Here is an 18,032-nt window from a genome sequence, read left to right on the forward strand (position 1 = left end):
GAGGCCTCTTCCTCTCCCTCTTTCACTCTCTGCTTTCTGATTGGCTTTCCTCTGCTGGGCCCTTCCCCCATGATGTACTTCTTCACATTGGGCCCAAAGAAATGAAGTTGGCCATCTATGGACTGAGACCTCTGAAAAATGTGAGCCCCAAATAAACTTCTCCTCCTCTAAGTTGTTCTTGTTGGGCATTTTGGTATTTGACACAAAAAGCTAATTGAAACAGGGCATATGGCTGGAACCATATGTTTATCTGATATCCTGGTGGTTTCATGTAGGCCTCCGAACTTTACATATTAGATTTCAGGGAAATGTGTGTCTGGGATCTTGTCCCCACTGAAATGCCTTTAGGCCTTCAGGGACCCAGTTGTGATACATTATATCATCAATGCTCTCTTCCTTCTATAACTTTTGATCCCTGTATTATACCTCAAACTCTGTGATGGAACAGGGCTGGCTACTGTTACTGTTGGGAATTGATCTGGGGATTTTCTGGTTACTCTTCCTATGAGTAGGATTGCCACCGCCCCCCCGCCCCACACGTGCACACACAAGATATACATTCACAGAACTTTAGTAGATGAATAGGTAGAACAGAGACCTAGAGAGACCCTGACCATTCCTAGCTCTGTCCCTTGGTGACTATGGATAAATTGTATATTCTCTCCACCTGTTTTCCTCTTCTGTAACATGATGCAATTAGAGCAGACATCTCCAAGGCATCTTCTTTCTGTGATCTAGATGCAGACAGATTACAAAGACCTGTGGGCTGAGTGTTGGATTTGGAGGCTGGGTTTACAGCATTCAGTTATACTGGCTTTGGGGACAGATGGGCTGGGTTTGAGTTGTGGCTCTGTTTCTGTCAGTCTGTATGACCTTGGACAAGTATTTCTTCTCTATTAGCACAGTTTCCTTATCCGTGGTGTGAGATTATTTAAACCTTGTTGTATTAGGATTAAGGGAAATGATTTATGTAATGTGGCTATGTCATATACATGACACATGTTATTACCAGCCTTAGCTCTGCCAAAACAATAGAAGTTTTTCCTTCTTTTTATAAAAATGCTTTTATTGGTACATTATGGTTATGCATAATAAGTTGGGTTCATTTTTTTTAAAGAGAGAGAGAAATTTTTTTTTAATATTTATTTTTCAGTTTTCGGTGGACATAACATCTTTATTTTATATTATGTGGTGCTGAGGATCAAACCCAGTGCCCTGCACAAGCCAGGCGAGTGCGCCACCACTTGAGCCACATCCCCAGCCCAGTTGGGTTCATTTTGACACAATCAAACATGCATGGAATTTAATTTGCTCCATTTCAGTCCCCAGTGCCTGTCTTTTCCTTCCCTCTTCCCTCCCCTATTCTCCTTCCTCTACTCTATTGGTTTTCCTTCTATTTATTTATTTTTAAATATTATTTTTTAGTTGTAGATGTGCACAATACCTTTATTTCATTTATTTATCTTTCTTTTTTAAAATGTGGTGCTGAGACTCAAACCCAGGGCCTCATGCATGCTAGGCAAGCACTCCAGCCAGAGCCACAACTCTAAACCATATTTATTTAAAAAAACTTGTTCTTTATAGATATACATAAAGGTGGCATTCACTGTAGTACATTTATACATTCACATAGAACAATTTTTCAAATTAATTCCACCTTTCCTCCCCTTTCCCATCCCTCTTCCTTCTCCCTCAATCTCCCCTTACTTTGCTCTAGCTTTTATATGTGAGAGAAAACATTCAATCCTTAACTTTCTGAGTCTGTTTTATTTCACTTAGCATGATGTTGTCCAGTTCCATTTACTGGCAAATGTAATAATTTCATTCTTTTTATGGCTAAGTAAAATTCCATTGTGTATATATACCACATTTTCTTATCCATTGTCTGTTGACTTGTGCTGGTTCCATAACTTGGTTATTGTGAATTGTACTGCTATAAACATTGATATGGTTGTATCACTATACTATGAAGATTTTAGTTCTTTAGGATAATGGGATAGGTGGGTCATGTGGTAGAGCCTTTCCTAGTCTATTCAGGAACTTCCATACTGATCTCCATAGTGGTTGTACTAATTTATAACCCCACCAACAATGTATGAGTTGCCAGCATTTATTATAATTTGTATTCTTGGTAATTACTATTCTGATTGGAGCGAGACAAAATCTTTTTTTTTTTAAGACAGAGAGAGAGAATTTTTAATATTTATTTTTCAGTTTTTCAGTGGATACAACATCTTTGTTTTGTATGTGGTGCTGAGGATTGAACCCCAGGCCGCATGCATGCCAGGCGAGCGTGCTACCACTTGAGCCACATCCCCAGCCCCAAGACAAAATCTTAAGTATAGTTTTGATCTCCATTTTCCTGGTTGCTAGATATAATAAACATTCAAAAAATATATTTGTTGGTCATTTGTGTTTCTTCTTTTGAGAAATATCAGTTTTAGTTCTTTTGCCCATTTATTGATTGGTTTTTTTTGGTGTTTTTTTTTTTTTTTTGAGTTCTTTATATATTCTGAATATTAATCCTCTGTTGGAGGAGTAGCTGGCAAAGATTTTCTCCCAGTATGTAGGCTGTCTCTTCACACTCTCAATCATTTCCTTTGCTATGCAGAAGCTTTTAAATTTGATGCCATCCCACTTATTGATTCTTGGTTTTATTTCTTGAGCTTTAGAGATCCTGTTAAGGAAGTCTGTGGCCGCACCAATATGATGGAATGTTGACTCTATGTTTTATTCTAGCAGTTGAAAAGTTTTTGGTCTAATTCCTAAGTGTTTGAATCATTTGTATTGACTTTTTTGAAGGGCAAGAGATAGGGATCTGGTTTCATTCTTCTACATATGGGTATCCAGTTTCCCTTGCACCATTTGTCAAAAGCTATATTTTCTCCAATATGTATTTTTTTAAACATATTGTTTTTAGTTGTAGATGGACACACTATCTTAATTTTATTTATTTATTTTTATGTGGTCCTGAGGATCTAACCCAGTGCCCTACACATGCTAGGCGAGCACTCTACCACTGAGCCTCAGCCCCAGCTCCTCCCATATGTACTTTTGGCATGAAATTTAACTTGATCTATTTCTTTTTTTAGAGAGAGAGAGAGAGAATTTTTTTTTTAATATTTATTTTTTAGTTTTCAGCGGACATAACATCTTTGTTTGTATGTGGTGCTGAGGATCGAACCCGGGCCGCACGCATGCCAGGCGAGCGCGCTTACCGCTTGAGCCACATCCCCAGCCCAACTTGATCTATTTCTGTCCCTGGAGTCCCTTCTTTTCTTTCCCTCCTTCTCTGCCCCATTCCTCTTGCTCTATTCTACTGGCCTTCCTTGTGTTTATTTATCTGTTTTTAATTGTTGCTTTATAGCTATACATAAAGGTGCATTCACTGTGGTATATTTTTCTATGCACATAGCAGAATTTTTTCTTTCAGTTTTTCTCCATTCAGTATGATATTGGCTTTGGGTTTGTCATATATGTATATGAACTTAATAATGTTGAGGTAAATTTTTTCTATCCTTAATTTCTCCAGTGTTTTTTATTTTTTAACACAAATGGCTGCTGTATTTTATCAAAGGCCTCATAGGAGTTTTTCTTGACCTTAATTTCTTTTTGTGAAGACTGAGAGGATGGGTAGATTTTCAAGGCCCTTATTTTTATCATTTCCTCATCTATCAGTTCAGGTAGTCAGTGTTTAAGGTGGCTTTTCAGAGATTGACCACACGGAGGCAGTGTGATCCCATTTACAAGAATGCCACAATCCAACTGCTCCAGAACTGTGCAGACTTTTGCGGTGGAAAATAATAAAAATCCCAGCAAAACTCCCCCCACCTCAACCAAAACACTTTCTTTTTGGTCCATTTTCCAGAGTCCACCACATCTATTTTTGTTTACAACTCCTTTTAATTGGAAATTACAGACGTGTTGAACATTATAAAGCTGGAAATAACCTTGACACTCATTAGGAGGTTCTAGCAGGTGAGTACAGCCATTCCTACACCCTTGCCCCAAGAATAGTCCTTCTCTATCAGGGAAAGTTGTCCTCTTCCTCTGAAGGCTTAGCTTTGGGAGGGAGTGAGGGAAGAAGGGGACACATACTAGCCAGACAAATCAGCCAAGTCAACCCAGTCTGGTGTCAGATGTGATAGCCAGAGCCCCTTCTCCACCATTCCAAAGCTGGAAACACTTAAGAAGTAGTCATTCCATGTTCTGCTTGTAGTCCATATTTTATTCTGACTCCACTGGGGATTGAAGCCAGGGCCTCACGCATGCTAAACTAGCACCCTTACTGAGCTATACCCTTAGACCTGTTTGTAGCCTTTCTACCAGGAATACATTTAAAAAATGCATAGCGATGACTGGAAGCATTCACTATTGACCTAATTAAAAAAGTCAAACCAGTGATAAAATATTTCCAAAGATACAAAAATAGGCATAATTGATTGAAAATAAATTAGACATTAAAATATAAATATGAATTAATTCCATCATTTTATTTTAATGTTTTATATAGTTTTTCATCTATTGTATGATAAGTGAATTTAAAATATAGCAAAAATATAGTAACAACTGCAAAAACAAAAAAAGAACCTATTTAATTCCCCCAATCCATTCCATTTAGGGCTTTTCAATGTCAGTACTTCGGTGTCTCTCTCTCTCTCTCTCATCTATCTTAATAAAATTTTTTATTGAAAATTTAATGTTTTTATCTTGTTTTATTACTTTGCAATATATTCCAAATGTCCTTCCATGTCAATAAAGCAGTTTTTTTTTTTTTTGGTACCAGAGATTGAACCCAGGGGTGCTTAACTGTTGAGCACATCCCCAGCCCTTTTTTATATTTTATTTAGAGATAGGTTCTTGCTGAGTTGCTTAGGACTTCACTAAATTACTGAGGCTGACTTTGAACTTGCAATCCTCCTGCCTCAGCTTCTTGAGTCACTGGATTACAGGTGTACACCATTGTACCTGGCTAATAAATAAACTTTTAAAAAGAGAAAAAATTTTATTTTAGGGTAGCTTTGACTTAAAGAAAAATTACTAGGATAGTATATGGAATCCCCATATATCCCACATTCAGTTTTCTCTCTTAGTAATACCTTTCGCAATTTATGAAGTTTATTAATATATAATGGTTAATTGAAGTCCAAATTTTATTCAGATTCCCTTAGTTTTTACTTACTGTCCTTTTCCCGTAACTACCATATCACATTTTAGTTGTCATGTTTCTTTAGTTTCTTAGGCTTTTTTTTTTTTTTCTTTTGGGGAACTTGAAAGTTTTGAGAAGCCTCGACTGGAATCTATTTGATGTTTTTCTCATGATTAGCCTGGGGTTATGGGGGAAGGCCACAGAGGTGAAATGCTCTTTTCATCAAATCATATTGAAGGCATGTTCTATCAGCATGATTTATCAGGGTTGATGTTGACCATGGTCACCTGGCTGAGGTGGTGGTGGGCAAGTTGTTCCACTGTCGGTACACAGCTCCCTCCTCTTTCTGTAAACAATGTGCAGTCTACACGTCCCTTTTTGAGGGCAAACTACCTGCATAAATTCTTTGGAATTTAAACAATTTAAACGTGTTTATTTATTTAAATTTAAATTTGAACAACCTAAAAAAGAAAATAACCCAAGTAAAGAACAGGCTGCTTTGAATTAAAAGGGTCTCCCTAGATCACTAAATGGGACATGAATATGTGTCAGAGAAGAACATTTATTTTTCATTTAATTGATACATGTAATTTGAAGGTATTTATTCATTGAGCTATTAGTGACTGAGGCATCCTCTTGGGTCACCTTTGTGATCCCCTGCTGCAGGGGAAACCATCTGTCCCACTAAGATCTAAGAGAGACTTTCCTGTTTTAGAAGTTTAGAGAACACTGCAGCCTCTTTCAGCAGCTGGGGAGTGGATACAAATCCTGGGATGGGTTGGGAGTTGCTATTTCAACAGTTCTTTTCTTTGAGAAATAGCACTATTTTCCAAAAAGTTTTTTAAAAAATTACTTTCCAGACAGTGGAAAGGAGGCTAAGGACTAACTCCAATGGGCTGGGCAGAGGACAGCTCTGGAAATAGTGGACTGAGCAGGCAGCCTACAGAAACTGACCAAGGAGTTAGAACACTGGGCATCTGAGCCCAGCTTTATTTAGGCCTTGCTGAGGGACCGTGGATACATGTCAGCCCTTCTACATGGATCTCAGTTGTCCTTAGGAGGATACTCCACACCCTGACCTGACTGCAGGCAGCTTAGCACTGTGATGTGGCAGAAGGAAGCCACTTCCTCCCTCCTTTTTTTATTTCCCCCATCTACTTTCCTCTCCACCCTCTGCTCTGGGATCCAGGCTCTTGGGAGGATTGAGCTGCATGATGTGCTGCCAGGAGGCACATTCTGAGGGCCGTGGGAACCCCTCTACTGGTAAAAGCTGCACAGGCTCCCGTGCTTTGGCCTTCAGACCTGTGTCTTCTCTCTTTCACTCTCACTTTGTTGTCGGATTCACTTAACTCTCTGCCTCAGTCTCTTTCTGCCAGCTTTGTTTATTCTGTTTGCTCACCCACTTTTCTGCCCGTAGTCTCAATCAGTTTCTTAAGCTCTTTGCTCCTAAACCCAGTACCTGGGCAAGTGGAATAAACCACCTTGGTGTTTGTCAAACCCTCAGCATCCAGGGCGGTCTGCAATCTTCCCTTTAACTCCCCTGGTTTTTCTTCCTTCTGCTCTGAGGCATTTTTTCTGGGAAGGAGTCAAAGCAGCCGGGGGCTCACCCATCCACTCTGGAGAGCTGGGATGTTCTTAGGGACTTTCCCACATCTTCTCTGCTGCAGCCCTTGTCTTTGCCTGGCTACCTCCTGCTGCTGCATGAGCCCTCTTTATTTTCCTTTTTCCAGTCTGGCTTTGGGGACATGGAGAGTGGCAATGGCTCAGCAGTAACTGAGTTTGTTTTGATTGGGTTCTCAGATTTTGGCTCTTTCTGGGGGCTCTCTGTTTTGGGGGGTGCTCTGCATTTACTTGGTCACCTTGCTGGGCAACTCCCTGATCATCTTCCTTACACTGGCAGACTCTGCTCTGCATTCCCCCATGTACTTCTTCCTTCGCCACTTCTCCCTGGTGGAGGTCCTATATACCACCACCATTGTGCCTAGGATGCTGGCTGATCTCCTCTCCTCCTGCCCGACCATCCCACGTGCCAGCTGCTTCACCCAGCTGCTTCACCCAGCTGTATTTCTTTGCCCTCTTTGGCATCATGGAATGCTGCTTGCCCACTGCCATGGCCTATGACCGGTATGCCGCCATCTGCCGACCGCTGCACTATCCCACCCTGTTGAACCAGGCAGCGTGTGTGGGCATGGTGGGGGCCTCCTACCTCATGGGTGTCATCACTGGCACCACTCACTCCATCTTCATCTTCACCTTGCCCTTCCATGGTGCCAACACCGTCCATCACTTCCTGTGTGACATCCTGCCTGTGTTGAGACTGGCTAGTGGGAGCCCCTTCTGGGGTGAAGTGGGGGAAACTTGCTGTCAAGGTGGCCTTTATTCTGACCCCCTTTTCACTGATTGTGATCTCCTATGCCTGTATTCTTGCCACTATTCTTGGGATTGCGACATCCCAGGGCCGTCGAAAAGTCTTCTCTACATGTTCTTCCCATCTGTTTGTGGTCATGCTCTTTTTTGGGACTGGGACTGTTGCCTATATGACACCTCAGGCAGGTTCCTTTCGGGACATGGACCAGATCCTTGCTGTCTTCTACACAGTTGTCACCCCCATGTTAAACCCTTTTATCTACACTCTGAGGAACAAGGAGGTCACAGGAGCCATGAGGCGGTTCATGAAGAGATACCTTTGGAGCCCTTGATGCTGCTTCCTGCCTCCCGAATTCCTGGAGGCAAGGGCTTGATCTCTGGCCTGTTTTTGAGGAGGAGGGAGAAGCCGGGACCTGAGGTGCACAGGGTCTGTGAGTGTGGGTTTCCTTGCTCCACTCAGCATGAGGGCCCAAGGCACCAATGTGTTGCTCGCAGCTCTGCTTCTGGGGCCTGTTCCTATGGCCTTGACCTGACTTGACTGTAGGCTCAGAGCTGGGCAAACTCACCCTTAAGCTGTTCCTCTTCTATTTCTCCCAGAGACTCCTCATTGCCAGCCTTTCTCTCTGGCATCAGGCACCTCTGCTGCAACCAAAGCTCCTTTACTCCAGTGCGATGACCAGCCTGGGTGTCTGTGGTGCCAGGGAAGGAACAGGGGCAGGGAGTAGTTGGTTTGAATTTGGAAGTTCAGGAGACAAGTCTTGGTGCTGCTTTGGTCTGGCGGCACTAGTCCAGTTAGTTTGCTCCTGACTGAAGACTTCTTTCTGGGGGTTCCTGAATGTTGATGTTCTCTGCTGAACCTCTTTGCCCAGCCCCTTGACAGACTTGCTCCTCATTTCTCCCTCTTTTCCCATGGTGGAAATGCACATCCATCTCTTTTCCCTGGCTCTGATCAGAAGGTCTGACTTAGACCTTACACTACCAAAATGACACTTTCATTTCCAGCAATATTTCTACTTGGAGTCCACTTATTTTTTCTGGCCAGAGGGATCCGCAACCACTTTACTTTTTCTTGGGAAGCCAGTTCTTGCTTGTTTGCAAATTCTCCTTCACTTAGAAGCCACAGAAGGGAGCCGCACAGTGGGGGAAATCACTCAAGGCACAGAACCTTTAAATAGCATTGATTTTTTTCCTTTCCCAGTTTACAAAAATAGCACTGTTAATTGCAGAGAATCTTGCATTCAGAAGAAAAGAAAATAAATATTGACATTTTTGTTAGTAATAATGTCCTTGGGAAATTACTGCAGCCTGTTTTAGTCTGTATATGTATATATGCATATGTCTGAAAACTAAAAAAGGGATTATATTGTCTAAATTGCTTTGTAATAAATTTTCTACTTTATTAAACTATATTTTAACATTGTACAATATCAGGAGACTTTTAAAACATGCTTTTAATATCTAAAATACTTATATGGATGTACTATAATTTTAAGTAATTTCCTATCATTGGATTAAGGGATTTTTTGTTGTAAATATTGTTGAAATAGATATGATTATACTTATATCTTTGTATATTTATTTTATGCTTTCATTAACACAGAATTCTAGAAATGGAAATGCTGAACCAAATTGTTTCTGAAACATTCTGCCAAATTACCCTCCACAAGAATTTTTATTGTTTTATGGTTCAGTCAAGTGGCTTTCCCCACAATTTTCAGGGCAGGGAAATGGACTAAGAGTCAGAAATGAGTTGGGACTAGATAGCCCAGAAAAGAGGAGGATGGGTGAAGGTACAGATTGGTATTTAATATTCTTAGAGGGCAGAAAGAATCCACTGAGAAAGCTATGGACTGGCTTTTCCTCAGTTTATTGAGCACAGGGTAATATGACATCATAAGGCATCAGAATTAGGCCCAAGGGAGTGCTTATGAAAGATTTGGTGTCTGAACAAAACGAGGAGAGAGATGTTGCCCTTTTTCTCCTTTGTTCTGAGCTGAGAGTGGAGGCAGAAGAAGAAGGATATGGTGAAGCTGGACTCATTTGGCTCTGAGAACCTTCCTGCTTCTCTCCTCAGCATGGCGACCATCAGCTCGAGAGGCTCAAGTCCTTATTTTTAAGGTGCTCAGTTAAAATACAGGGCACCCGATTAAATTCAAATTTCAGGTAACCAACAAATAAGTTGTTAGCATGTCTCTTGAAATATTTAGCTTGAAGGATCAGATTGTTTTATCTTTCTGGGGAAAATATTTTGGACATGTTTACACTTAAAAAAAATCATTTATCCAAAATCCAAATTTAACCAGGTGTCCTGTATATTTAATTTCAAACATGAGAGCCCCATAGCCAGGTTCTGTTTAAGCGGGACTGGAACTGCATGCAGTTAGAGGTGAGGATCTAAGTAGAAATCTCTGATGAACTCTATTTAGGAGGAAGGAATGGTTTCCTTTGATGTGAATTCTGTGCATGATCAGAATTCCATTCTTGGTACCCGTGTGAACAGTGGCCTTCCTTATCTAAAATCAGGATTATAATAGTTCCTGCGTTCCACATGATTGTTGTGAGGATTAAATGCAGCTGTCCCCTCTCCCCCTTTACCACATAATTTCTTTGCATTACCTGAAATTTCCTTCTTTATTTACTTATGACTTCCTTCACTAAAATGCAGTGTCCCATAAGGGTAGGGATGTTGCCTATCTTGTTCACTTTGTATATTCCTGGTACTTAGAATTAGTGTCTCGAACATAGCAGATGATCAATAGATATTTGTAAAAAAGGTAAACAAATAGCTTTAATAAAACTGCTTAGCAAAGTGAAATATCAGAGTGAACTAATCTGTTTCAGTTTCTGCTACAATGGCTTTTCTATGGCTTTTCTATGATATCATTTCTATTCACATGAACTTCATCAAAGTTTTTAGATGTCATAACAATTCTGGATTTTCCCTATTAAAAAATCTCCCTAACATTGCTGGAAAGTCTAACATGTGTCATGTTGAAGAGAGGAAAGGAAGAGCTGTGTATGAGATTTAGAGGAGAAGGGATTTGGAAAAGAGAAAATCCTAGTGCAAGTTATGAGGGGGAAAATTGAAAAGGGATCAAGTGGGCCATTTCCTAGGGGCCACTAGAGAGAAGCAAGGAGGAAATAAGCAATTCTGGAGAAAAATGGACTCTGGTAGCTTATGGCCTTGAAAGAGATTCTAGAGAACCAGGCTTAGAAAATGGTTGGGAACCTAGAGAAGCTGAGAGGCCAGCTAAGGTTATACCATAGGAATGGTCTAGATAGGATGCTGCTGGCACTGCCCACACTGGTTACTGGAAATTTCCCTGGCACCGTTGTGGTGCTAGTGTTTCGGGGTCCTGGAACCCACCACTGTCACCATCATCGTGAGTTGTAAACTTTCCTATACTTCTTTGCATCACTTGCACCTGATTCAAAGTCTGAGGTAGAAGCATCCCCTAGGACTGGCTAGGGTCACAGGCCTGCCCTGGCTGTCATGGTTTAGGGAAGACAGTAATTTTGCTCTCTCTGCTTTTATAGAAGTGGGTGGAGCTTTGCTTCCCACAAAGGTCTTAGCCTCCAAACCAAGGAGAATTCCAAGGTGGATTCTTAGCTGGATTATCTTGGTGGAGGAAGCCCTTGTTGTTGAGTTCATGCATGGCTTCCTTTTTTTTTTTTTTTTTTTGGTCAAGCTGGGGATTGAATCTAGGACCTCACACATTCTAGGCAAGTACTCTAGCACTGAGCTACATCCCTATCCCCTTTTAAAATTTTATTTTGAGATAGGGGCTCACTATGTTGCCCATGCTGGCCTCGAATTTGTGATTCTCCTGCCTCAGCCTCCCAAGTTGCTGGGATTACTGGTAGATGCCACCAATCCCAGCTGCATGACCTCCTTTCTTGCTATTATGACCATTTTATTTATAGACCCATTAAGAACGAATGGGGGGTGGTTGCTGGGGAATGAAGTAGATGCAATATTCTTTTGTCTTCTCTACAAGCTTGGGCCCCCATAAATTTGCCACTTCCCATTACTGATGAAGTGCTCTTGGGGACACATAATTTTAGACTGGTGCAATTGTGCATGGTCATCTGTTATCTGGTGTTCAAGTGTTCAGAATATACGGTTGCCCACATTAGGCCTTCTGTGATTTGGATGAGCATCCTCCAAAGGTCCCTATGTAAAGGCTTCATTCTAGCTTTATGGTATTGGGAGGTGCTGTGGATCTTTAAAGAAGAGGGACCTGGTGTGCGGTCCCTGTGTCATTTGAGGCGTGGTCTTGAAGGGCCTGTGGGACTCCAGTCTCAGTTTCACTTGACTTCCTGGCTGGAGATGTGACTTCTTGTTTCAATAGAAGTGTCTGTTTTGCCATCTAGTGCCCTCACCAGAGGCTCAAACCCATAAGGGCATTCTGATATTAGACTCAAAACTCCCAAACTGTGAGCTAAATAAACCATTTCTCTTCACTAAGTTCATTGTCTTGAAAATTTCACTGTAGTAACATAGAGCTGACTGTTTTATAGCTCAAGAGCAGTTTCACAAAAAGATGGCTAATTCTTTGCCCTATAGGCTTAAGTTTGGTTCCCAAGCCCTTGATTGACTTTTTAGATTTACCACAGCCTCCAGTACCACTGACACTGTGTTAGTCAGTTTTCCATTGTTGTGACAAAATACCTGAGAAAATCAACTAAAGGAAGGAAAGATTTATTTTGGCTCAGTTTCAGAGGTTTCAGTCTATGATCATGTGGCTCTGTTGTTTCTGGGCTTGTAGTAAGGCAGAAGATCCAGGCAGAGAGCAGGTGGTAGAGCAAAGCTACTCAACTTGTGGTGGCTAGGAAGGAGACAGGAGTTTGGGGTGGAGGACAGGAGTGGGAGGAGGAAGGAAAGGTCAGTGGAAAAGATATATCCTTCAAGGATCATGCTCCCAGTGACCAACTTCCTGCAACTAGGCCTCATCTTCTAAAGTTCTTATCACCTTCCAATAGCCATTTAAGCAATAAATCCATAATAGATTAATTCATTGATGAGGTTAAAGCCCTCATGATTCAATTACTTCCCAGAGGCTGGACCTCCTAAAATGGTACACTGGGGACTAAGGCTTCAACACGTGGGCTTTTGGGGAACATTTATCTAAACCATAACAATCTCTTACAGTTTTCTGGGTAGTTGAGAAACCCCAGTGTCAGAACTGGACCAGTTATAGAGCCTTTTACTGCTCTGTCTTTTAAGACATAAGTGAGCTCAACCCAGTGGCACACACCTGTAATTCCAGTGACTCAGGAAGCTGAGGCAGGAGTATTGTAAGTTTGAGGCCAGCCTGGGCAACTTAGTGAGACCCCTGTCTTTAAGTAAAAAATAAAAAGGGCTAATGATATTACTCAGTTGGTAGAGTACCCTTGGATTCAACCCCTGGTACTTAAAAAAAAAAGACATCTGATAAGTAGGTTGAAATAGCAGGTCCAAATGGGCAATATGTCACTCCCAAAATTCAGAGAATCACAGGTGATCTTTTTCTTACTGTCGAGAGAAAAAGGTAAGGCAACTGCACTTAACATTTGAGGAGATATCTAGATTCATCTAGACATCCCTGGAAAAAGAGTGAGGTGGCAGGCCTTTTAATTTTATGGGATTTGATTTATCTCCTCTGGTATGAATGTATTTCCACAGTGCTTACAATTTTCTTCTTTCCAGATGTTTTCAGTGTAGTCTCATCCATACAATGGACCAGAGTGCTGTCCTATGGGATGGTGAGATGATCAATAAACTTGCTAACTAAGTGGCTGCAACCCTGAGGCAGGACAAGAAAAGGCTCACTTGTGTCCTGCTAGGAGAGAGACCAGTCCTGCTAGAAGCCTCCGGGCATGCACAATATTTGCATACCCAGGCAAGGTGAGGGCAAGTGGCTCCCTGGCAGGTGAGGTCATCCTCCTCCTTTCTCTCTGTTACTAGTCTCCCTTTTCTTCCTCCTGTCCTTCTGTTCATTCTCCTTTGCTCCTTTCTACCCTCATCTTTCTAATTTTTCTAACTCACGTCATCAGAAGGAGAATTCATACAGTAGAGGGTTCAAGTGAGTTCTAGAGTTGGAAACAAACCTGTTACTTCCCTGCTGTGTTGGCCTAGGAAAGTTGTCAAGGCCTCTGTGCTTCGTTTCCAGCCTCTGTTATCTATTCTCTATTCCACAGCTAGAATGATCTTTTAGAAACTCAGATCTGATCTTGTCACTCAGGATGAGCCCCTAGGTTTCCAAGTGAACCACAGTATCCTTCGTGATCTGTATGGGTGCAGTAGGTGGGACACACCTAATTAACCTGATCCTCATGTTTTGTACAAGGTGAGGGGTTGTTTTATTCCACCCCCAACGAGAAATGAGGATAGAAATACTCTGGCCTTCGTCTCTGTCCCCTCATTGCTTCTTCACGGATAGGGGAGTGACTTTACCGATTGATGATACTATCCAGAGCATGTTTTCTCTTTGGCTTTCCCCACCAAGGTTGGCTGGCTTTTTGATGCACATATTCTTTTCTCCTTCAAATGTTGCGCCTCTACTTGGAGTGACCTGCAATTTGTACAGATCCTCTTCCTGAAATTAGGGGGTGATGATAAATGTGGGGAATAGAAAGCTGTTTTAGTCAGATTTTTCACCGCTGGGACCAAAAGACCTGACAAGAACAATTAGAGGAAGAAAAGTTTATTTGGATGCTCATGGTTTCAGAGGTCCGGGTCCATAGATGGCTGCCTCCATTACTCAGGGTCGGAGATAAAGCAGGACATCACGGAGGAAGGGTATGGTGGAGGAAAGTGGCTGGACATGACAGCAGGAAGCAGAGAGAGAAACTCTGTCACTACACAAAATATAAACCCCAAAGGCACACCTCCAACGACCCACCCCTTCCAGCCACACCCTACCTGCTTTCAGTTACCACTCTGTTAATCCCTTTCAGGGATTGACTTAAGGCTCTGATAAACCATTTCACCTCTAAACCTTCTTGCATTATCTCACATATGGGCTTTTGGGAGGACACCTCATATCTAAACCATAATCGAAGTTCATTTTGACTTTAGGTCCAAGCTCCAAGCTTCAAGCTCCAAGCTCCAATTCAGTTTTACAAGTAACAAAGCTGATTGATATCTTGCTCCCACTTAACTCCACTTATTGGTCGAGAACCCAAAAGGAAGAGATGTGTGGTGATATGGTTTGAGTGTTCTACGCAAGGATCATGTGTTGGGAGCATGGTCCTCAGTGTGGTGATGTTGGGAGGTGGGGCCCAGTGTAATGTTGTTAGGTCACTGGGAGTGCTATTCTTGAAAGGACTAACACATGGGACCCTGAGTTAGTTCTTCTGAAAGAGTCATCATAAAGAGCAAGACTGGCCCTGCCCTGCTCTCTGGCTTCATATCTCACCATATGATTTCTCTCACATGTGCTCCTGCTATGCCATCTGCCATGATGTATATCACTAAGGGGACCCTTGCCAGAGGCCAAATTGGTGGGGCCATGTGATCTTGGACTTTCAGCCTCCAAAACATTTTGTATTTCTAAGATTCCCAGCCTCAAATATCTTGTCATGGAAAATGACAAACATACATGGTTTTGTGATGGAAATAATACACATGGTTAATGGATGCTTTCAAAGTCCAACAGTTTGGGTTGCTGCTTATTCCTTCCTCCTCTCTTGCCATTTTCCCCTTGCTTACTATACTTTGTTGTAATGAATGACTTGCGGTCCTGGAGGGTGTCATGCTCTGGCTCACCTTGACACATTCCATTCCCCTTTATTAAAAAAATTAATTGGACTGGGCACAGTGGTACATGCTTGTAATCCTAGAAACTTGGAAGGATGAGGAAGGAAGATTGCAAGTTTGAGTCCAACTTTCACAAATGAGCAAGACCTTGTCTCAAAAACAAAAATAAAAAGGGCTGGAGATGTTGCTCAATAACTAAAGCACCCCTGGGTTTGATTCCCAGGACCACCAAAAAAGAAAAAAAAAATTCGGAGGCTGTTAGACTGAGGTGTTTCTAGCACTTTAAGTTCCTATGTAAGTAAACCAAAGCCTTTCATTAGTCAAACAAAACTAGAGACTTTATCATCAGAAACTGTCTTAGTAGATGTTTTTTCTTTTGTCTTGATTCTATGAACACTTTGTAAGTTTTCTCTCACCCCCTCCCGAGAAGGGCTATGCTGCTTGCAGCCTGAGGCTTCCTGATTCATGAATTGATGATAAACTCTTGAAAGTGCTAGGTTTACCTTTTAACACCTGCTTCTTCTTCTGGAAAACTTTTCATTATTTGGCTTCAGTTAAGATTTTCTCCTTCTTGAAGCCTCCTCTGTCCCTTTGGCCTAGCTTTAGGGGTCTCTCCTTTGTGGTCCTTGATACCCTGTCTTGCTGCTTTCTTTTGAACACACTTCATAAAAAAATGTAAAATTGGAGTCACCTGTTAATTGGCCTTTCTTCCCCACTCGTTTATTTTTCTTTGCAATAAAATTCTTGGCACCTAGATTGGCATGACATTTTCTGAATGAATATATTTAACTTGAGCCCCCTGAAGAGTGTAGAATGGCATGCAGGTGGGCCACATGGATTGGACGTGCTCTGTAAGACAGTGATCTTCAACCTAGTTTCTGCATGTGTGGAGTCTTAGAATGAATAGAGTCCCAAGGCCATAAATGGCTTTTCTTGGAGCTCCTCAGGAGGAAGCTCCCAAGGAGTGAAGTTTGGTGATGCACACTGAGTCCGGGAGCAATGCCTACTGATTCGCCTCAGTGGGTTGAGGGCAGCTGCAGCCTGGGTGCTCTATCATGTCCCTATCCACTCCAGCAGCCAGCTCCTCAGTGCCCTCTGCTGTCCACTCCATACTGGACAGGCCCATGGAGCTATTCCATGTTCCTAAGGAACACAGAGCAAGGTAAAGGTGTGGCCCTCAGGGGTTGGAGGGTGGGGAGTTGCTAAGGTCTCCTGAGAGCTCACTTCTCCATAGTAATTCTGCACTTCTGATCCCATGTACATAGGAGACTTCTTTCTGGTATCTGCTGATGTGTCATATCAGGGTATCTAAACTAGCCACATGGTGACTACTCTGAATGCATGTACGTTCTGCACATTACAGCTCTGCAGTACTATATTTTGAAATATTTGACTTTGGAAAAGTGTTATTGGATGTAAAATCTTTTTTGTTAATAAAAGAATTTTAAATTTGTTCTTTTTTGATGAAAGAAAAAGAAAAGTTAGTGGACAATTTATACATATTTTCACTATTGAAAAATTCTAAATGAGCTTGAAAAGGTTTTATATTTTTTATTGCCCATTCTGTGAGCAGTTTTCTTTGATGGTGACCATTATTCATTTAAAAAATCGGTACTTCTGGGCTTGGTGATATATGCCTGTTATCCTAGTAACAATGAGGGAGGCTGAGGCAGGAGGATTTTGAGTTCAAAGCTAGCCTCAGCAACTTAGCAAGACCCTAAGCCACTTAGCAACACTCTGTCTCAATATAAAAAATAAAAAGAGCTGGGGATGTGACTCAGTGGTAAAGTTCTCCTGGGTTCAATCCCAGCACACACACACATACACACAAAATCAGTACTAAGGATTTTTTTTTTTGGTGAATATTTATTTATTTATTTATATGTGGTGTTAAGTATCAAACCCAGTGCTTCACATATGCTAGGCAAGTGCTGTACCACTGAACCCCAATCCTGGCCCAGTGCTAAGGATCTTGATCAGAAAATGTTCAGCCATTTTTTAAATGCAAAATCTAATGTAAAATTATACGCACAGAAGAAAGCAGTGTTTAAGAAGTTTTATATAGAACCAGTATTAAAAGATTTTTCTGTTATTGTACATTTTATTTCCTTATAATTATTAGTAAGAGTATGATAAATTTATTTTTTGCAGCAAGCCCTATCAAGATACTTCCAAATCCCCTTTAGTTTACCCTGATGCACCATTCAAATACGAGCACTTTTTATATATGCCTTGATGAGGTGTAAGTACTGAATTGAACTACTTCATCTGGAAAGCCTTCCAGGAATACCCCACACTGTTATTAATCATTAAACTTCCAATCTTTGGTCAAACTTACACATCTTTGGTCTCATCATATTTCTGTTTGTTTTCTCTCCACTCCACTCTTCCATCCCAACCTGCATTAGATTATGAGTCCTATGAGCCCAGGGACTTAATCAGTTATTCTCTGAATATCAGGGGTGTCTTACTGATACTCCAGATCAGTTCCAGATCAGGTTCCTTGAACCTGTGTCTGTTTGTCTGAGGATGTTCTCTGACCCCCAGTTCCCTTTAGCTGGTCTCTCTGAACAGGGCCCAAGCCATCTTAGTACACCAAAGTTTCTTCTAATGTTTCCAGCCTCCAAACTTGTTATATCAGTCAATCTCCTTGACTGGCTGCATAATGAAGCAGAAAAATTACTTATTAACAAAATATAGAGTAGTTCAAAGAGCTGTGGGGAGAGCTGGAGGCCATGCCAGAGGCTAAGCTTCTACGACGAAGAATACAGCTGG

General features: G+C 41.5%; 1 pseudogene; it reads left to right on the plus strand.

The window, feature by feature from the left end:
• Positions 1-6,894: 6,894 nt before the first annotated feature.
• On the plus strand, positions 6,895-7,848 carry LOC114078677 (olfactory receptor 10P22-like; annotated as a pseudogene).
• Positions 7,849-18,032: the final 10,184 nt, after the last annotated feature.

Source organism: Marmota flaviventris, chromosome 3 (genome assembly GCF_047511675.1).
Source record: "Marmota flaviventris isolate mMarFla1 chromosome 3, mMarFla1.hap1, whole genome shotgun sequence".
In the NCBI taxonomy this organism is placed as follows: Eukaryota; Metazoa; Chordata; class Mammalia; order Rodentia; family Sciuridae; genus Marmota; species Marmota flaviventris.